At 38.8% G+C, this 22,005-nt stretch overlaps 1 protein-coding gene across 3 annotated transcripts in view; it reads right to left on the reverse strand.

Moving 5' to 3' along the window:
• DLGAP1 (DLG associated protein 1) overlaps positions 1-21,471 on the reverse strand; it is a 416,743-nt gene extending 395,272 nt beyond the window's left edge. For 2 of the 3 annotated variants that reach the window (XM_039383293.1, XM_039383295.1), the window contains exon 1: positions 21,233-21,471. The gene's annotated coding sequence lies outside the window, so the exon portion shown is untranslated. The remainder of the gene's footprint in view (positions 1-21,232) is intronic. The other variant, XM_039383297.1, reaches the window with a different exon arrangement.
• Between the last annotated feature and the right edge of the window lie 534 nt (positions 21,472-22,005).

The raw sequence follows: 22,005 nt of genomic DNA on the forward strand, positions 1-22,005 counted from the left end.
AGGGCTAATAATTTATCTATTGCTACTTGTCAAAGAACTTTCTATGAAAATATACACAAAATATAGGGAATATAAAATCACAGATAGTAAAGTAAATGAATGAAACAAAACCAAAAAAAGCCCTAACACAAAGCTCACCCTCCTCCCCAAATAGAGTCGTTAATGTTAAACACAAACATTCACTTCCTTAATATTTTGAAGTTATTCAGAAAAGAAAAAATAAGGAGAAGAGGATGTGCAAGAAACATAAGCAGAAAAAGGGGATCAGGAAATAAAAGTTAGGACCTTCTATTACAATAGGCTATCCTTTAGACATACTTCCTTTGGATTTTTTTTGTAAGCAGAGATCTCAAAACAAAAATTTCACTAGGGCAGTGAAGACTGTGATTTTCTTACTTCCCTTACCTACACATTCAACAAACTTATTTCTTTAAAAAAATGGTAGATCTGCATGATGAAATCCTTCAGTGAAGTTACTGTGGTCAGTCACAAACTACTTAATATAGGTGCAGTGTAAAACGTAATATGAAATATCACACTTTAAAAAAAACCCAACCCTGGAATACTATTCTAGCTATTTCTCTCTTCAAAGCAAATATTCACTGTCATAAAAACAAAACAAAAAAAGACATCCTATTAAAATGTTGCGAAGTAGCTACCTCTACAACTGTAGCCACCAGGTTAAAAATTGTTAAAAATTGTTAAGCCAATTGCTTCATTTTAATAGATATCATTTTCCATTTATAACAATAAATAAGAAAGTTATCAGGAAAATAAAATGCTAAAATAATCGTGCCTTGGGAATTGACATGACAATTTGCTTATATTTTTTTAGACCTTCTCAGAAGTCAACAACATTGAGATCAGGAACAATGTTAACTAATGAGATCAGAGCTGCACATGACTTCATCTTGTTTAGCTTCTCAGAGGACAATAATAGGTTTTCCTGAGCCCATGCTATATCCAGTCTGATCACATATACACATTGAACTCCAAGTTCCTGGGTAATTCGCTAAGATTTCAGGACTTCATTAAAAAATTTCATCTAAAATTTACCAGGTGTTCATAGGAATCTTTCTGGCAGCTCTAACATGATTAAAATAGCTGTCCCCAAAATCAGAGTCTACCTATGAGAAATTCAGAGTACCCAGGGAGTTAGATCTGTGATATAGTTTATGAAATTTTTGTTCATAATACCCATTCAGAGGCAAACTTGCAGTAAATTAAGCTTCTGGCACAAGTGGTGATGGCGGGGGAACTTTACATTCACTGTCTTGCTTCTTTATTTTACTGAGCAACAGGGTTTACTTTTTCTTTAAGCAAATATTGAAGTTGATTATCCCTCAGTCAACATAAACTCCTCAGGTCAATACATTTCGACACATGTCTCTTTTAATGTATGAAGTCATAAATGGTTATTACCCAAAAAGGAGTAGAGATTTCTGATTCAGCAGCTCATAAAAACCTTTGGGGAGTAGTTTATGTAGCATAAAACCATATTGAACCAAATTCTGCTAGCTACATGAGGGAGGAAGCCAAACTTTGCTAAGCTTTTGATAGTCTTTACCAAAGTACTGCAGACTATTGCTATACAGAGAATTTATCAAAAAAAGGTGTCTTGTCAGGAGACATCACCTAGTCTTCATTAAGCAACACTGCTGTAATGGCATGAAACAGAAGAATCTTAGGTGACCTTAGTTAATTTTTGGGAACCCTAGTCAAACAAATTCCGTGGGATTTCGCGCAACAGAAGACTGGCTCTTATTGAAGTAATATGGCGACGTAAATTTGGTTTTACACCTCAAAGTCCTAGCGTGCATGTACATCTCTGATGACCTAGTTTTATACTAATCAAAGAACTACACAACTTTCGCTGTATCTCTTACCTGTAGGACACCTGAAAGAGGAAGACAATAATCAGATGATTGGCTTACTGTCCTCCATGGAGAGCCCATAACCACCCTGAAGTGTCATTTAGATGTGTGAGGACATCTGTACAGTGTATTCTGTTGTGGCCAGCAAAATTTTTAGAAAGACAAAATATATTTTAAACTCTAACCTAAATAATCCAAGAAGGTAAGGTTCAGGGAATGCAGTTTGACAATAAAAACAGTTCATCATGCATATTGATTATTAAGTAGATGATTAAGTAAAACACAACTCTGTCTTTCGACTGACTATCTAAATGCATACCCATCACCTAGGATAGGCTGGATTTGGTGGGTTTTACTGTCTTATATCTTCATAGGGTAGTGATAATAAAGGCCAAGAAGAATAATGGTTTTCTACATGAAGGTACCAATATCAGTCAGCCTTCAGAGGTGGCAGTGCAACAACATGAACATCAACTAAAAATAGAAAACATTTACAGAATTGCAAAATATCAAAGAAAGCAGAATTTGGCCTCCATTCTTGCCCCCTCTCATGTAAAAGAAGATGAACTTCTTAACTAGGTTACCCCTGAGCACCACCACAGAAACATATGGAGTTGCACAAAAACTCAATTTAATTTTATGATCGAACATAACCCCAAAATATCCAAACGCAGGTCTGCAGAGATTGAGACAGCATCTGTCTATCTGTACGAGGGTTTTGTAACTTTTATTTACATATACATATGCAAATCTGCAACATAAACTGAGGTGACTAAATTTGCATACTTGATTTTGTTCATGACAAAATAATAAGGAGTGAATTAGAGGGTCACTAAAATCAGATAAAAAGCATTGAGTTACTTATTGCATTTGCATTATGAGTCACATACTATTGTCCTTGTTTTAAAATCATTACCTATTTGTATATCTGTATGCAGTCTGAGCCCAGCTCTCCCTTCCCAAATGAGCAGTGTATCTAAATCTAGCTCCCACTTTGGCATTTCCACTAATTCACAAGATAAACTGAGCTCCTCTTGCTAGCTCGGAAGAGACGACCTTTCAGGACTATGCCTCAGGAGTGTAAGAAATATAAGTCTTCGTACTCAGAGGGAGAAAAAGGAGATAACTAATGAAATTCTGGTTACCAAATGCAATGCCCCCAATGCAGCATCCTCTGGCCACAGTGACCCACAATAAAAGAGATATTGTTCTCCTGTGCTTTAACCTGGGTCACAGCTCACAAAACAACTCCACGTTACCAAGTCTAAAAAGTCACCAGATGCAAACCACATCAACAACACAAGAATTATTTCAAACAGTCAAATACTTTTTATAAGAACAGTGCTGTCACATGTTTGATAATATATATTTGCAGAAAAAAAAAGACACACGTATTTTCTTGGTGTGACTCTGCATGCAGTAGGCATAAACCCCAAGTCATTATCCTTCTTGATGCACTCCTGTAAAAAGGTCCATAGGAATGAACGCAAGATATAACCACTCCAAATGGCAGACAAGTTGGAATCCATTGAATTTCAGCAAATTGTTGAAGTTTCCATATATCAGTTTTAACTCAAGCCTTATCATTATAGAGATACTGTAATAAAACATTTTCCTACACTAGTTCCAAATGCAATTCCAATTTTTTCCATCTTAACATTTGTCTAAAAAGTATCTGAAAATAGGTCATAATTTCCATACAGTTGCTTAGCATGCAGGAATTTCCACCCAATATGTTTGCAAAAGTCTTTTGTAGCTATGTGAGAGACACAGGAGTATTAAATATTCAAAGTTTATTTTGATATAAAATGATCAGAGTTAACTTATTTATGGTCCTTAACAAGATGTGATTATGAAAGAACAATAGTTTCAATGCCACAAAGGAACCATCAAAATGATCATAAAGGTACTTAATTTAGGTCTGTTTGAAGCCCATGTTAGGATCTGTCAAATTATATTAAATTTATATTAATTGCTGAAGCTTAAAATCCATTTATTCTCATCAAGAGTGCAGTTTAATCCTCTATAAAATCAGTTGATAGCCAAATAATGCTGTTAAAATATGAAATTATTAATGTAATGTTTTTAACAACAAGGAAAACAAACAATGCTGATTTCCCCCTGTTGCAATGTGCCACACCCACAGTTAATAAAACCAGACAAATTAAGAGGTAACCTCTGAGCTCTGTAGAAGACAAGAAGCTGTGGTAAGACACTTAAATAACACATCAAAAAGCTGTAATTAGCTGGCCAGGAACGGTTCTTCTTTGGAACAGCTATTTCAGTTGTATTAGATACATATAATGGGTTGTCTGCTACAGGAGCAAAAGACCCATATCCTCTCAGGCTCCATAGAACACACAAAATCCAAGTAAAGCCTAAACAAAAAGACATAATGTAAATCTTTTCTCTGAGGGACAGCTACCCCTCCTGAATTGTCAGCTGAGCAGGAGCATTCTTCCAGAAGCTATTGCTTCTAAGATGCAGTACTAATGCAGAATAAAGAGATAAGCATTAAAAATATCCATAAGCAGAAACGGTTTCCCACACATAACACACAACGTTCCAGAGCTATATCCAACAGAGAACATAAAAATATTATCTGACAGGTAACACTGGTATTATCTCAAGACACAGAAATACACAGACTGTTTGGTCACCATTACAAGATTATTTAAATGTGAATATAATTTGAGAAATATGGTGATACTGAAGATTAATAACATTTTTATAGTGCAGATGGGAAAGAAAAGTGGTTCTATTATTAGCAACAGAATAAACTGTACTCTCTACCAAGAGGCCTCTAAAATATGAGCAACATACGTACTTTTTCTACAAAGAATTCCAATGGAAAATAAAAGCTAAAATAATAAAAAAGTTTACATTCCATTTGGGTGAAAACAGTCTCATTACTCACCCTATATAAAGAAGCTGACATTACACTACATTTGATTTCATTGCACTAAGGAGCATAGATCTGATCAAATCAAGTTAAAAAATGCTTCTGTTCAACTACTAATGATGATTAAAGCAGAACTTTAAATTCTTTAAAACCATTTCAAGCAGACTGCAAGTACATATTTTTTAGGACAGAAATACTGAAAATTAACTTAATATTACAAAAAAAAATTTAAACTGGAAAAAAGAGCAAAGATCAGGAGATAAAGCTACCACTACAACTTTAAGATAGCACTGCTTAAAGCACACTACAGTTTTAGCAGGAATTAAAACAAAAAGATTATCATTTAGCATCAGAAAACTAAAAGTTGAAGGCTGCAATATCAGCTGATGATGAATGTATTCACCATATTCAAGGTCAGCCTACATCACAGCACCCAGCAAGTAGTTTAGTTGTTTTCTTACCCTTTTAGGCACTATTGCAGTCTTCCCAATACAATTTCACCAAGAAATGGCAGTATTTAGTAACATTTGTCCTCTTTTTAAAAGAAAGAATCCATTAATTGAACCTTCTCTTGAATTACAAATGCATCCTGTCATGAGGCCAGTTTACTCTTCATGGTGTAGAAATACCCCATAAAGTTTTCTGCTGGTATATTATGGACTGTACACTGCACATAACATGTCTAAAGCAAGATCCCCTCTGTTGTTGGGAATATTTACTGGGATATACAACTGAGCATATCAGTGAATTTCTCAGGTCACCTTCAGCTTCCTAAGAGCACTTTTCAAAACACCTACATCATCTTTTCCCAAAACAATCCTAATTAATTGCTTTTGTGTTAGGATATCAATTTCTCAGCTCACTGCCATAAGAAGTTTTTGTACCAAAAGTCCTGGTAACTCCTGTTAAGAACAACCAAAAATTGCTCTTCCTGGCCAAGTTTCTCCAGCTGCCATCTCTCTCAAAGCACTTTTCTGTGCTACCTCTGGATTTTAGTTTTCCGTGAGTAATTAGCAGCATCCACTGCTAAATTATAGTCTCTGTAGACTGTCCTTGAAAGCAGCTCCACATGAGTGGCAAAGAGACTTTGTACAGTCCCGAGCCATTCATAATATCCTACAAAGTGCTTCCTGGTAAAGCAATCTCTTCTATGAACTGGAAACACTCCTTAAATGGCAATTGGCTGCCATTTAAGTGTCTTGAAACGCTAAACAAAGAAAGAGATAGGCATTGACCCACAAAGCAGATGTGTAGCATCATTTAGCAGGCTTACAGACAATCTGATCTTAGTTCTGATTGAATCTTTTAATTAATTTTGTTCAAACAAAAAATCGTGAAATAATCTGTTTCACAAATGAACTGAAAATGCCCGAGTTGTTCAGTTTCTAAACTTTTTAAAAAGAGCATCTGAGATATGCCTAAGCATATGAGTTAAAAAACAAACAAACAAAAAAACCAAAAAAAAACAAAAAAAAAAACAGCTTTGTTGAAGTTAAATTCTTAAAAATATCTCACCGAAAAGCTACCACTCCCACTCTTAAAAATAGGGCAACAGGGTTATTCTGGTTTGAGAGTGATAAAAAACTCAAAAAGGTGGCCTTAGAAAATTGCTGTTTCATCTCACCCAACAGGAGCACATTAGAAGCTGTAAGAAAACTCCTCTTTGTCCCCCAGTTTTCCCCTGCACCAGTTACTGAACACACCTCAATCTGCAGGTGAGCAAGAGACTTTGTCTCTGGCTTATTGCTGTTCAACGGGGCACACGAATGTCAAAAATGAGATAAAAATGTACTGTTTCTAGTACCTTCTATCTTCCATCCATGCTCTACAGAACGCGTGGCAGAGGTAGCATTCACCATAACACAGAACAAGGGCATTAAGAAGCATGGTGCACACAGAAGGAACATGAGTCAAGATGAGGAGAGAAAGTAGTCAGACTAGGCAAGACAGATGAGACGGGGCAGGGAGATACGCAGTCACTGAAGTATATTTCATTCCAGAACCTGGAGTGGAGCCCAGAAAACCAAAGTCTCCAACCCTCCTCTACTGTCAGTTAGTATTTACAAAAGCTAATTGCAAAGCTCTTCTCTCAGATTTGCAGCTGGACACAGAAAGGATAACAGTCCTCTACAGTAACTCATTCCTTCGCTATTCCAACAGCAAGACTGCTTTGAACTATAGTTCTTAACTTCTTGGGAACCCTATATGATACTATTAAACAGAAAAGGAATTCGGTTTTGTTTAAAAAATACATTATTTAATACCATAAAAATGCGCCAAGACTAAAAGTGTTGGAAACGATTGATTTAATCCAGTGTGGGATGAATGAAACATTCAAATACTATAATTGTTCCTATATACACTGTAACATGCACACACAAAACTGGTGTACATCTCTGTTCATTTGCAACCCTGGGTAATTAACACAAGGTCCACATAAACATGTATGCCAGCATCAATCAGGTTTCCTTTCTTCAATTGTGAAAGAAACTTCGTTCTTGCTCTGTGACACATGGTTTCAGCCAAATGTAAAGGTTGCAATACAAAGAAAATGGTCCCCTGAGCTGGTGTGAATGGAAAACCATGCAAGGAGAAAAAAGGAGAGTTCAGTCAGATGCACATCCAGGCAGTCTCTGTCTGCTGCTCCAGCATTCTGCTATGCAATCCATGGCACCTCACTCAATCCTTGCAACTTTTTCCCCCATTCCCTCATAATATGCCTCACGTACCAGGATGCCCACAGTCAGCAATGAGTTCCAGAACTGCTTTAGAAAGTGAAGACCGTGAAGTTCAACAGAAAACATAATAAGTCCTCATCTCACAGAACTAAGTTGAATTCAACAATCACCCTCACAGAGAGAGATGACATTAACTCAGGGATTCTGAATATTAATTGCACGCATCTCTACAACACCTATTATTGAAAGGAAATGTTTTTAACCTCCAGATGTCAAAAAATGCGCATTTTCCACCATAGTTCCATGAAGTTGCTGTTATTTTCTGATTTGTATTTATTCAGTTAGTAAATCAGAATTTTCCCCATGCAGTGTATTTCCCAAATAGTAAAGCTTCTATCTGCAAGCTCGGTCTAGTGAATGTCAAAGCATAGAATTCTGTTGAAATGTTAAACAAAGCAAGAGATAGGCATTGACCCACAAAGCAGACGTGTAGCATCATTTAACAGGCTTACAGATAAAATGTATTTCTGAAATGTTTCAGTGAGCATCTGCATAAAGCCGACTGTTGATGGGAACCAAAGCTGACAAAGGCATAGCAACATAAAAATGCATCTGTGATCTTACTCTGTACATAGTTAAAGCGACAGCCCATCAGTGTATAATTATCATATATTACTAATGGAATATTAATCAAACATTCATTACTCTAATTAGAAAAACTTGTCTTGAAAAGCAGTCTGACTTTTCACCTCTGGAACTGTAATTGACACACAAATGAATTTGACAGTCTTGACAACTACGAATCCTTAGTGGGAGAAATAGTGCCTTTACCTTCCAACATTTAGCTTAACTGCCAGTTTCCATCCTCCGTATGCAAAATTGAAGTCAGCTTAGATGATCTCATGCCCTATTCAACCTCCATTAAGTACTATACACATATCTAACATGAGGCAGAAATAAAACATAGGCTATGTGCAGGTTTACTGAGTGGGGATTAAGTTTTTCTTTGAAAGAAACCTGGAATATCTGTCTACAATGTACAAAGTCAAGCCTGAACTGGGATTTCAGTTATCTTGGACATTCACTTTTGAACTGTATAACTTTTTTTGAGTCTTCAAAAGTGTCATCTTTGTACACATATACAATGTCAAGAAACTCAAATATTAACCACATGCAAAGGAGACCAAGTAGCAAGCAGTATAAAGTCTGCCTTTCAAATGACTCATGTGGAAAAGTAAAGAATTTAGGAGATAATATTCTGAACTGCCAATATCCCAGCAGGTCTCATTAAAAATAAAAAAAAAAAGAAAAAATGATGTGATCTTTGTGCTCACATATTGACACAATCCAATGCCTGCTTAAGGCAATGATGGACATTACATTCACAGTGTGAGCCACGGATTTCAGTGAGTATCAGATCAAGCTTCTATGGATTATCCTAGCTCAATCATGAGATGCTTTTAGCAATAAAAATTATATGTGTATATGTTAGAGGCTCCATCAAGCTATGCTGGCTTAAGGACATGTTCTTTTTATACATCTTGTTGAAGATATTGAAATCTGGACCCATTTAAGTTCGTTTATTTCAAATGGTGTTCTGATTTTACCCAATCTAAAAATCATAGATAGAATATCTCCAGTTGGAAGGGACCCACAAGGATCATAGAGACCAGCTCCCTGAAGGACTACCTGAAAGTAAACCACATGATTAAGAGCTTTGTCAAGAAGCTCCTTGAACTCTGACATGCACAAAACATTCCACTCCACCAGTAAAAAACTTATAAGACTGTTTGACCTTACAGAATAGTTGGAAAGGTTAATATAAATTGAAATTCACAATGTTGACAAAATATAATGGAGAATTAATTTGAATTTCGAACTACAAGCATATTTTAATCTGTCTTGACTTCATCTGCTAGGTAATTATTTAGGGAATATGCAGCACGTTACAATTTGTTTAACAGTGTAATTTTTTTTAATGTTACTGTTCCAAATTACTGTGCTATTTTCACTTATATTACTAGACATGGTCTGAAAGTAGGAATAGTCTATTTATCACATCTGAAACAAGAAATTCATTTGGAACTTATGTCATAAATAAAAGTCTAATTATTTGAAAATCTAAAAGCATAACTTTAAATTGTTTAATCTTTGTCCTTCGTTATGCATCTTTATTATGATATAAAATTAATTCAAATTATGTGTTTACTTGCAACTAAGCTGGCAAAGAAAACTCCGAAATTATCTGCACTGCTTCATTTTGATGTGATGTTCTGTTGTTCAAAACAATAATTTTCATATGACCTCATTTCTTCTTGCCCAATTCTAACATTTCAAATTCATTACCTGGACAACAACATCCTACCAAATAAACAGTGATCATGTTTTTACTACAGCAAGGATGGTAATACTGTGTTAGTCACTGCAGAGGAGACAGTGAACACACCTCATGCATTATTGTGCCCTGAACTACACAAATGATTTGCCAGTTGTGATATTCACTGCTTAAGACATTTCTTACACACAGTCTGCTCTTGCTTTACCCACGGACTATTCTGAGGCTTAATGTCCCACGTGCTAACCCTTAAGGTCCAAAAATTCAAATTCACTCCTTAACTGACTATGGAAACTATTGTAACTGATGACCTTGAATTTTTTGTTGGTTTGTTTTGGGTTTTTTTTTTTCTTTGTTCCCCTCCCCCCCTCCAGTTGTCATATATTTCACTATCCAGATGATTAACTTTTACCCCTCTCTTCCTCAAAAAAAACCCAAAACAAAAAACCAGTCCAGCGTGAGGCAAAACTTAAAAATCTCCAAATATTAGATGCCAAAAAAAAGAAATTACATAACAAAACCAGGTTTTCACTTGGCTTTATGTATTTACACTTCTACCTACTTGAATCTACCATTAAGTCAAATCCATTCCTGCTTTCATCCTACTTGCCTCCCTGTAAACACACCAGTCACAAACCTAGTTTTCTGCATTTTGCATCTACTGAAATAAACTCTACTGCAAATGCATTTCTCCTTCCTGTTAATGCTATCCAGTTGGTGCATAGAAAGGAGCAAGATCTGGTCTATTTTGATAAAATATAGTTTTGAGTATTTGGTTTTTTTACAAAGTATTTTCTTCTGTATATCTTTGGTTTAATTTCATCTTTGTTTATTAGGCACAAACAGAATTTTAGATAAAGTATGACTAATTTCATCCTACTTTCAAAAAGTATTTGACCTAGCAATAAATACAACAAATTTAATCCTACTTCTTAAAATATGTCCATGCAAACTAAGAAAATGCTTTACAAAACCATTAATACTACATTTTCCACAGTTCATTTTCCAGCATACACACAAACTTAGCTCTACGGAGACTCCGCTGAATTAATTTACTTACTTTAGCTGGTATATTGTAATGATAATAACAGAATCTATTAAGAAAGGACTACATGATTAGGCTCCATTAAATTGTGGGCAACAATCCATGACTAATCTGCAAATTCAAAGGAGGAAGCAAAATGATTTTTTTTCATTATTTATCAATTTTAAATAGATGAGATGTGGAGCACACATACTCATCAATGTATTTAAACATTTTCTTTCTAATACTGTGGTTTAACTTTTTCTACCACAAAACACACAGCAGGCAGCTTACCTTAGAAAAAAATCATATTACAGATGGACAAACTGGAAAGTGACTGAGCATTTGGGTTACACAAAAGTTTCAGTACTGGATGTTACGAGGGCCCAGTTTGGCTCCAGGATAACTTGTCATTGAAATTCAATTGGATCAAGAACTGTTCTCTTGATTGCTGAATCAAATGTTTCCTGATGATTGTTTAAATATTGTGTGCTGAAAGGTTTACTTTCTTCCCCCCAGAAATACATACAAATAAAATTAATATTTCAAGTATCTCAGTATCACACAAAACATGCATTCAGCTTTGAGTAATAAATTACTACACAAATGTAAAGCAATTTGTTTGTATCCACTAAAATAGAATGATTCATACTCATGATACCAAATTGTACTAATAAATTACTGAGCTCTGCTATACTGGAAAAAGCATTATCATATTAGATTTTATAATATAGCTCTATTACAGGCCTCTTGTATATATTTATTCATTCAGCCATACAACACGGTGTAATAAATAACATATTGGCTATTTATACGCTGTAGAAGGCACATATCAAACTCTTTAAAAATACTGTTTCCTTTACCATTACTAAGGGGTGTTTACTATTATCAAAAATATGAGTGCAGTGTAATTGTGCCGCTGCTGCCCAAAAATTCTGGCCAGTCACTGTGACTATGCAGAAAAACTGTCTAATAATATATCCACTGACTGATTATTCTTGAGAAGTGAACTTGTGACTAGTCAGGTTTACCACATGTGTGCAGTTAAGTGAGTAAGCGCTGTAGGTCTGACCTAGGGCTTGTGGAGTCTGCTACTGATTTCAGCTATCAGGTCTATAAATTCATGTTTCAAGGCCACCTGATAGCAATAGCTGAAGTTGCCACTTCAGCCCTGAGGTGGGAGTGAGGAGTACACTTACTGCCTTCAACACTTTTCAAAAAGGAATTCACCTTTCCTCCTTGAAGTTCTCATTGCTTCCACCAGAAAGACAAGAACTCTTTGAAGTGTCCCATGTGCCTGAGCAGCTAATCTCAGCTTTTCTTCAGCCTTCCCTACAAGACCAAAGAGTAGGGAGAGATCAACATCAAGAACAAGGGAGTTTGAAGGGAACTCAGTCTCTCACTTTTGTTCTCCCTGTGGTTGAGAAAAAACAAAAAATCCCCACCAAAGGGTCAATCCTGATTTAAACCTAAATCCAAAGCATATATAAGCCTGAAGAGGCACTCGACATTTATCAAGTATATTGTTAATATAAGCAGGAGATGCCATGAGCTGGATATGGAAGGAAAGATGACTATGGAGCACTTTATGATTAGACTAAATGTTAAGGCAAAAGTGACAGATAAATCTGAAATAATTGATGTTCTTCAACAACACAAAGCTCTCATGTACACACAATACCAGAGTCAACACGATGTTCACATTTTAAAACAAAGATATAAAAAACTAATCCAAACCCAAATGCTTAAAATCAGGGCACTTCTTCATTCACCAAGTGTTCAAACCAATGACTAAGTCAGATGCAAGGACTCTATGCTAAGGATGCCAGAAAGGCTAAACTAGATCTGGCAGACCCATCAATTAATTAATTAAACAACAAATTATCCCAGTTCTGTATAAAAACGAACAAACAAGTATCACAGTTGAATGAAGAAGAAAATCCATATTCAATTTATTCATTACTATCCCTTTATTTGCAATAAATAAAATACTGGGTTTTTCTGCAATAACCTCAGATTGAAGCATTCTTTCTTGGACAAGGGACACTATCACACAGAGATCACTGGTAGCATTTGTTTTAAATTATGCACTGTATTAAACATGAGGATAAACTTTAGCATCACACCATTACAGAATAATAATATTGAAGCTTTTAAACAAATCAGATTTATATTTGTGGGCTTTTCTACATATTAGTTTCTCTGTTCTTTGAGAGACTGAAAATCCTTGAGAAAAGACAAATTATTTTGATCTTATAGCATCTCAAGAAGCAAATTAAAGATAAAGTTGAAGGCCAAAAAGCAAATTATAGTTTCTATAATCTGCTAGAAAAATTGAATATTGGACACACAGAACAAATTCCAAATTTTCATCTCATTGTATGCCAAATTTCTTTTAGTTCCAAAAGAAACTGAAATGGACACTGAGATGAATCTTCATCTTTCTCTCACCATGCTTTCCTGTGCATTGCCATGGAAGCACCAGAAATTTAGAATGAAGAAACATGATGTAATTAATTTCTCCTAGATCCTGTAGAAATGCTGTGATCCTTAAATAATCACTTAGCAAATATTTTTGTCTTCAGAAGGGCTCTACAAGTGTAACAAACACAAGTGTTGGTACTGCATTTCAGCATTTCTTCTGATGAAAAAAGTCCCTCTAATATGGCCCTGACCAATTGGTGCTCAATATTAAACATCTCATACAGAGCAGGCGACCTGCTCCTGCAGTTCATGTTCGAAATGCCAGTCAGCATAAAGAGCAAAGAATAGGTCAAGAACTTTAGTATACTCTCATATTTTGCCTTGATTCTGTCAAAAATATCCTCTGCAAAGTAATTTAACATAAGAGATTAACTATTTTGCAGCCTGTTGCACTGATTTTAGAAGTACCTTACATACTACCTGCTTTGTGAATGACCAAAGTACTTGAATACTGCCAAATGCCCTTTTGTGCAGCTTTTCTCTTTGTGTATTTAAGATCTCATTGCTAACTGTGCAAGGCTTTTTTTTCACATCAATTTCTGAAAATAGGAATGACATTTCCCTATTTTGTCTAAATGTACCTCTGAGAATTATTAAAATCTAGTAAACCCAAAAATGTGCAAATTACTATTCCTTTTTTTCCTATCCATCTGCCTTTATAAAGATATCCTTTTTTTTCCCGAAAATACATTTTATTTGAAGACAAATAGTATGAAGGACTTAATCATATACATAGAATAGTAAAAGTATTTTTTTTATTGAGCTCATTAGAATATTTGTGATGTGCGAGGAGTCTCACAGGCTTAATGCTATTGATTTTGCTCCTTGACTGAGAAATTATTAGCATGACATATCAAAAAAAAAAAAAGAACATTTTCATTAATAAATACCTTTGTTCAAATATAATTCTGCTATACAACTCTCCCTGTAAAACACAGCATGTATATTACCAGTAGAAACATTTATATTATGCTATAGAGATGTAGAACACCATACAAGTAATTCTGAAAGTCAGACCACATGCCATCACAGTATGATAAGAAACTGCACAGACTTCCAGGGGGGGAAATTAAAGATGGTAATTTTTACATACCAAAAAAAAAAAATCAACTCACACTTCAACCCAAGTTGAAATGAATGGTCTCAGACTACCATGCCACTGCAATTCTGTAAATGGCTTTAGGTGGATAAACAAGTTCTACAAAGAATATCATATTTGAAGTAGCTTTCACGGACCAAAAAAAAAAAAAAACAAAACCCAAACCAAAAACCCAAAATGAACCCAAAAGAAAACAAAGTGAAAGATGTTACCATAGTTTTTACATGAATAAGGTTTTAATATTACAGGAATTAAAAACTTTTGTTTTTTCTGAGCTAAGAGAATTGCCAGCTGGTTTGAACACCATTCATTAGTCTCTTCTGAGTGCAGTATCAGTAGCTTGGGTTTTTTGTTTGGTTTTTTGTGGGGGTTTTTTGGTTTTTGTTTTTTTTTCTTTTTTTTTTAAGAAAAGAAACCTGCATTGATCCTTTTTTCAAGAAAGGGTGAGATCCAAATGTGTAAGAAAAAGGCTTTCCAGCTTATAAATCCACTTGAGTTCATTTTATCATGTAGGTATCCATACCACCATTTTTAAGAAATCTATCTTTTTCACTAGAAGTTAAAATGCTTCCTAGATAGACACTGCATCTCTTCTTCCAAAGTATTTAATTTCATACAGTGATATACATAACGGTACTTTTCAAAGCACCACTAATCTAGTAATCACTAACCCTATTTTGCTGCTGTCATTAAAGGACATACACCATCTGGAAAATAACTTTAATAATCTTCTCAAATATTACCTTTTATAGTTGTAAAGTTCTTCCATGAATGAATGGAATTACAGAACCACTGTTCATTTTTTAATCTAAATTGTTTTGACATGATGGGGCTTGCAATACTTAATTTGTACAAAATAACAATAAATTCCCCTAATTCTACCTCTTTCATTCCTTGGTGTGGTGATTTTTCTGCTTTTAATTCTACTTTGCCATCTCACTGCCCCTAAAAAGGTACATTGGGATATTCATCACTATTATTTACAAAACTGTATATGAATGTATATATATATATATAAACTGTATATGGCAGTAAACACTTCTCTGCCAAGTAAAGTTCTGTCAGAAGAAACAGCTAGGTAGATCACAGAACCATAGAATAGTTTGGGTTGGAACAGACCTTAAAGATCATATAAGTCCAAAGCCCATCTTGGGCAGGGACACCTTCCACTAGATCAGGTTGCTCAGAGTTCGTCCAATGGTATGTTCTTAGAACATGGGACGTGATAATGGAATTTAGTGATGTTTTAAAAGACAGCAAAAAAAAAAAAAAAGCAAATCTGACAACATTATCAGATGCAACAACAGTGGACACCTTTGAAGGACCAAACCATGCCTGAGCATTCTGCTCAGCGAACAGAAAGCCAGAAGACAGAGTGAAGAGAATAAGGGATCTCCTTTGCACCAATGCAGTTCCAGCACCACAAACCCAAAAGCTGCATTCTTCTATAAACCACGAAATGAAGCTCACCCTATGTGAATGGTGTGCTGCAAGGACTCCAAAATTCTTTCAACTGCAGGATGGAAAGACCATAAAGATTCTTGCATACTTTGGATATCTGTGAGACACTACGTGTCACGGAGCACTCAATTCTTCTGACTGGACAAAGGCAAATGAACACTGCCTGTTGTCCAACTATGCACAAATAGATACTGTTGAGACCACCATCATAAACCAGACCTGGATTTCACCTTCATTTCTCTTTAATTTTTTTCTTCTTCTCTCCTTTTTTCTTTTTTTTTTTTTTTTTTTTTTTTTTTTTGTTAATGGCAAGACAGAAGAAACACACAGGACAGTAGTGAGACAGTAATTCTCAGTGTTGACTTTCAATGTTGGATGCACACTGCTAAACCAGAAGTTACCACGACAACGTGAGACTGCTAATCATTGTCTCTTATTCTTATTGACCTCCAATCAGACAGACCTACATCATCCTCTTCCATCCACAAAGCTAAACAGACACACTGGAAGAAAGTGTGTACAAGCACAGGATTAGCAACTGAAGTCAAACTCAGGAAGCTGGCTGAAAAAAAACATTCACTTAAAAATTAACTCAGCTACCAACCTATCAGCACTTGCCTTGAAATTCCTTCAGAGAGGATTTACACCCTGAACATCGAACAGACTTTCAAGCACAATTCTTGGTCAATTTTTTTTATCTCCCTTTTTCCCCAACAGAAAGAAAAACTCAAGATGACTGGATCTAGCACAGTCATCGCATCAGGATATTAAGATGCTGAAACCTGTAAGATGTTGCAAGCTACTCAAGCTACTGCAACCTACATTCAAAATTAATCCACAAAGCTTAAAAAAAGCACCTTCTAGGTATAAGACACCATCTGTAACTACTGAGACCTTTTGTTACGAGTTGATGCCACACGCTTTTGACACCTGAACCACAGGAACTGAGGTTTCAAATCTGGATCTAGATATCTAGAAGTGTACATTTCCTTCACACAGTTATAAGTTAATTTCTCAAATCCCTAGTTTCCGTAGCACGAGACGTCAGAAGATGAAGAACCTCTTGTCAGTTAAAGGTGACAGTAAAATTTTCAAAAGGAGGGAAACAACTGGAATGTATGGCATTCATTGAAATGCTATCAGTGCAGGGACAGGGCATCAGGTAGAAAGAGATCAGCAGTTTCTCAAAGGCTGAAGAAAAAGGCTTCACAGGCAACTATTCAAAAATGGTTCTCATCTAGCAGAAGACACTGAAGAGATGTATAAAGTCAAGTTTACTTAGCAAGTCAGATTATGCAGTACTAGCTGCTATCATTACGGTTTCTTGAGCAGATTTTCAAATTACACAGACAATTCTTTAAGAAACACAGAGATACAGAAAAGTAGAAATACTGTGATTTCAAAGCACTGCAAAGTGTTTCTATAGACAATCTCCCAGCTAGACAAGTTAAGAAGGCCAAAGTCAGCATCAGCATCTGTCTTCAATTAGAGAGCCAAAAATGACATATTGCTCAGTGACAAATGATGACTGCTGTCTTATATTAAGATGGTTGCTCTAGCAGATGTTTTCAAATTATCCCAAGCTATGTCACAGGCAAAGGCAGAAGAACTGGAGATATGCCCAGGGAGACCTGGTGCACCACTAGCCTAAGGGAACCATTTAAAAAGCCATTTGGTATCCTCTCATGAGATCATAGCTACAAAAAGTGAATACAGAAAGGAAAAGGGGAACAGAAAATATGTTATATTCCTCAGTGAAAGTTTTAAGTATCTGACTACAGGATTATCTGGAATAAAAAGTGTTCACTTCATCTCAGCTTTGACAGAGACACAGTCTAGGCAGACAATTCTTCAAAGAAGAGAAGGGAAAAAAAAACCACCACCACAACGATTACCCCAGAAAGAGGTGCTCCATATTACTGCTCTGTGATGACAGAGTTAGGGCAAAAGAAACTCTTTTTACCCTGGACATCACCAAACAGTAACGCTGGTATCACATATCACATGCTGACTCAAAAAATAAAATTCAGCCTTGCTCTGTGGTGATAAGAGGTAGACTGCTTTGACTGCTACAAAATATCTGGGACTCCAAAAAGACAAATAACAGAGAAAAAGGAGATGAACACACTTTCATCTGAAGTGGACTAATGAGTAAGGTTCTGTCAGCTATTATACACAGTTAGAGACAAGACCAGTCTTCAAATCAAAAACTTGATGGGGAAAACAAGTTATTTCTCAAAATCACACAGATACAGAAACACTTAAATATGATGTAAGCAGAAGGGAGGATTAGAGCAGGGAGAAACACAGAGGCTGGGATCATCCAGCGTAGCATCATTCTTGAGAGCACCTCTCTGGAAGCATGAGGCAACAGTAAAAGCACACCCCAGGAGACAAAATACCCACTAAGAGGAAGGTGCCAATGAATGCTGCTGCAAGTTAAGGAATGGGTGGGTGTCTAGTCTTGACCTATGGTGAGGGAAAAATCCTTACTCTCTCTCTTCCTCTCTCTCGTTACCATGGAGATCCCCTTTTCAGGTTTCTTTGGAGGAGCTTTGTGCACAAGTGCAAAATTTGGCATAAGAGGAGAACAAGCAATAATTATGTGCCCCTGACAAAAATAGCTTTCTTGAATCTTGAGAGGTAATACAAAAGAGGCAGTAAAAATTAAGTTTGGTTAGAGGTGAAGGGCTGAATAAACTACCTCCCATTAAAGTACCTTGAGCTCCCGTCTGCTTAAAACAGCAATACCATTCTGAGGCCATTGCATCTATTTCAATTTGGTGAAAATTTGAGTTACTGGATGGTGTGAAATTTTCAAGGTGAAAATTAAAATGAAAAAATTCCATGAAGACTACTTACTACTGTTCCTTAGTACAGGATTACCTTTACTTATTATACTATTTTATGAATTATTCATGCAGTTCTTTTTGTATTTTCAGGTGGCAACATCACTAGCCAGAACTGCACTGAAATACACCACCTTTATAGAAGGAACAACACTGCAAAGTTTAACACAAATAGATTACACTGATATGCTTCTGAGTGTTAATCCCACAAGAGACAGACCAGAATGAGCCTTGAATTAAACAAGGATATTCAACATGTACAGTTCTGATGAAGAACAAAAAAAGAAAACTTTAATTCAGGGGAATGTATAAGGGAACACTACTGCACCCTTTAAACTACTTGATAAGTTCTCTAACAAACAGCATATTTTGCTCCCATATGTTTTAAATATTTCATACTAATTTAAGTAGTTACCTAATTTAAATACCTAACTTAGTTACCTAATTTAAATAGTGAGCTGAAATACACAGTATCGGACAGACAAGTAAGCTATACAGAAGAAAGCAAGGAACGGTGCTGTTGCCATTAACGATTCTTAATTTTCCTGTAATCATCACTATCAACAGCAATTTTATCTTCAAATATATATCCTGTTTATCTTTGAATATGCAGCCTTTAGACTTTTGGATCCCTTGAATCAGTTTACTGCTTAAACTCCTAGTCTTTTACGAGAGGGGAAATACCTTAAATTTATACACCGGACCCACACAGGAGTAGAAATTAGTGTTGCCTTTTTAAAGGTACATTAACACTGAAATACAATCCAATACAACCAGCTGAGCATACACCATGCCTACAAGCACACCTACCTTTCACTTGTAAGCAGTCTATAAGTTAAGCAACTACTTTTTTATATATATAATCAACTTCATATGCTGTCCACTACATTTCTCACCATTTTTGCTTGTGTTATTATTCTTTTTTAAAAAATCTTTCTGTCTTTACAGTGTATTTAGGCACCTCTGACAACTGTAGAAAACAACATGAATGAGACGAGATTATCCAAAAATCAATCATGTGTGAAACCAAAGCGCTTAAATATTAATTACTAAATAATTTTTTTTTCTCTGAGATCAAATAAAACCATCTGCCTCCTTCAGAAACAAGCACTATGTAGCCGTTTCCTTGCCGGCATCCGGAGCCGGGTTTAGTAACAGCAATAAGAAGGAAAAAAAAAAAAAAAAAGCCGTAATTACATAACGGACCTCGCTAAATGCCTTGTTTGCCCGGCGGACGGGGAATGGGGGGCAGCGGCGGCCCATCCCACCCCGCTTCGGCACCCGCTCGGCGGGAGCGCAGCGGCACCGCTCCCGCTGCCCGGGAAGCGATGGGCACCGACACGGCCGAGGAAGGCCTGCCCTTCCCGGGGGGCGCTTTAACCTCCGCCCCGGGAGCTGCCCGGGCGCTCACCGGAGCTCTCCGCCGCTAAACGCCCACACCTGTCCGCCAGGGCCGCTGCTGGCCCGAGGAGGGGGGAGCGCCTACCCCGCCCGACCTCCCCTTCCCGGCAGCGGGGGCGCTCCGCTGCCCGAGGGGCCCGGGAGCACAGGCTCCTCAGCACCGCCTCCCTCCCGTCCCCTGCCGGCTAGAAGCGCTCTCCCAGGCACCCGCGCCTCTGGGCATGGGAGCCTAGACTGGGGTCCGGGCAAGCCCCGCGGGACGCGGTCCGCTCGGCTGGGCTGCGCGGTGCGGGACCTCTCGGTTCCACGGAAATCCCGCACCACTTCGCCGCGGGGGGAGGCAAATATCCACCCTGCTGCTCTCGTCCTGACGGGGAGGGGCGCGGGACAAACTCTGCCCGAACAACTGGCGACAACTAGTTATGGAGCCAGCGCTCCATATGGATTGCGGGGAACGGCGGGGCAAGACCCGGGACAGCGGATGCCCCCGCGTCGCTCGCCCGCAAGGCTCCCCGCGGAAGGGGGCGCCCCCCGGGGCAAAGAAGGAGGATGGCAGTCCGCGGCGGCTGGCAGAGCCTCGGCGGAGGGGGAATAGAGCCCCGCAACGCAAGGCCAGCTAGGAATTACTCATTTGAATGATGCAGCAAGCGGGGAGGGGGACACAGTACAGGGACGCGGGGACAACGACTAGTCCTCCCGTTGCCACTCTCCAGCCCCGATTAATAAATAATGCCCAGGTTCCCTGCCAGAGGAAGCGCTCTCCTCTTCGGCGCAGACAGTAATTAATCGCCAACCCCATCCCGCGAACCCCTGGTTAAGCGCTCCCGCACGCTCGCACCCGCGGTGCCAAGTGCGAGCAGCACAATAGCGGGGAACCTCTGTGCCTCGCAGAGTCGGAGGAAGGGAAGGGGGGGCTGGGGAAGCCAAACCTCTCGCGGCAAAACCCGATCCCCCGAGACGCCGAGTGTCGGGGAGCGGCGGCCGCGGCAGCCGCCGGCGCGGCGGGAGGGCAGGCGGGCGGGCGAGCCCGGCAGGCTGCCCGGCGAGCGGAGGGCGTAGCGCGCAGCACGCCTCCGAGCACCATCACCCCTCGGTACCGTCAGCAATCAGCACGCCCGCATTTACCTTTTCCTGCCTGCCGTCCGTCAGTCAGGCGTTTGAGGGAGAGAAGGAGAAAGGGAAGGAAGGGAGAAGAAAGAGACAGGGAAATACAGAGAGCGAGACGTGGCTGCTAATCCCTGTGTAGAAAGACTTCCAGCAGCAGAAGCAGCAGCAGCAGCAGCATGCGTGTGTGCGTGCCCGGAGTGAAGCACAGCCCTCCTGGCGATGCACCGGCGCTGGCACCCAAGTACTGTCATGTGCGTGTCTCGGTGTGTGTACCCATGGAAAAAAAAAAATAATAAGAAGGAAAAAAAGAAAAAGAGAGACGGGGGGAGACTCGTCAGTCACACGCCCGGCTGTGCACTGCTGGGGGGGATGAGGAGGAGGAGCCCAGCGCTCCCCAGCCCAACCACCGGAGGAGCAGCTCGCTACTACGGCGGCGGTCGGGCTGCCCCTCCGCGCCGGCCCCGCACGCCCGACCGCCCTTCCCGCCCGCTCCCAAGGACGTGCCTTCGGGAAAGACCCTCAGGGCCTCTGTCGCAGGGGACCCTAATGTACCCCGGCTACCAGCGCCCGGCAGGAAGCAGCTGGAAAAAAACAACCTACTCCCATGTTTCTGCCCATACAGTGCCACCCGGAGAGCGGCCCTGGGCACCGGGGATGCCCCGCGTAGGACGGGGATGCGGCGCCCTCAACCAGGGCTCACGGCCTCGCCGGGGAGCGCGGGGGGAGCGGGAGAGGGGGACGCGGCGTTTCCCGGGGGTGCTACTGCAGCCAGAGGCGGGGGCGCGACAGGT

The sequence above is a fragment of the Pipra filicauda genome, unplaced genomic scaffold (assembly GCF_003945595.2).
Source record: "Pipra filicauda isolate LSUMZ 115617 unplaced genomic scaffold, ASM394559v2 scaffold301_size890592_pilon, whole genome shotgun sequence".
In the NCBI taxonomy this organism is placed as follows: Eukaryota; Metazoa; Chordata; class Aves; order Passeriformes; family Pipridae; genus Pipra; species Pipra filicauda.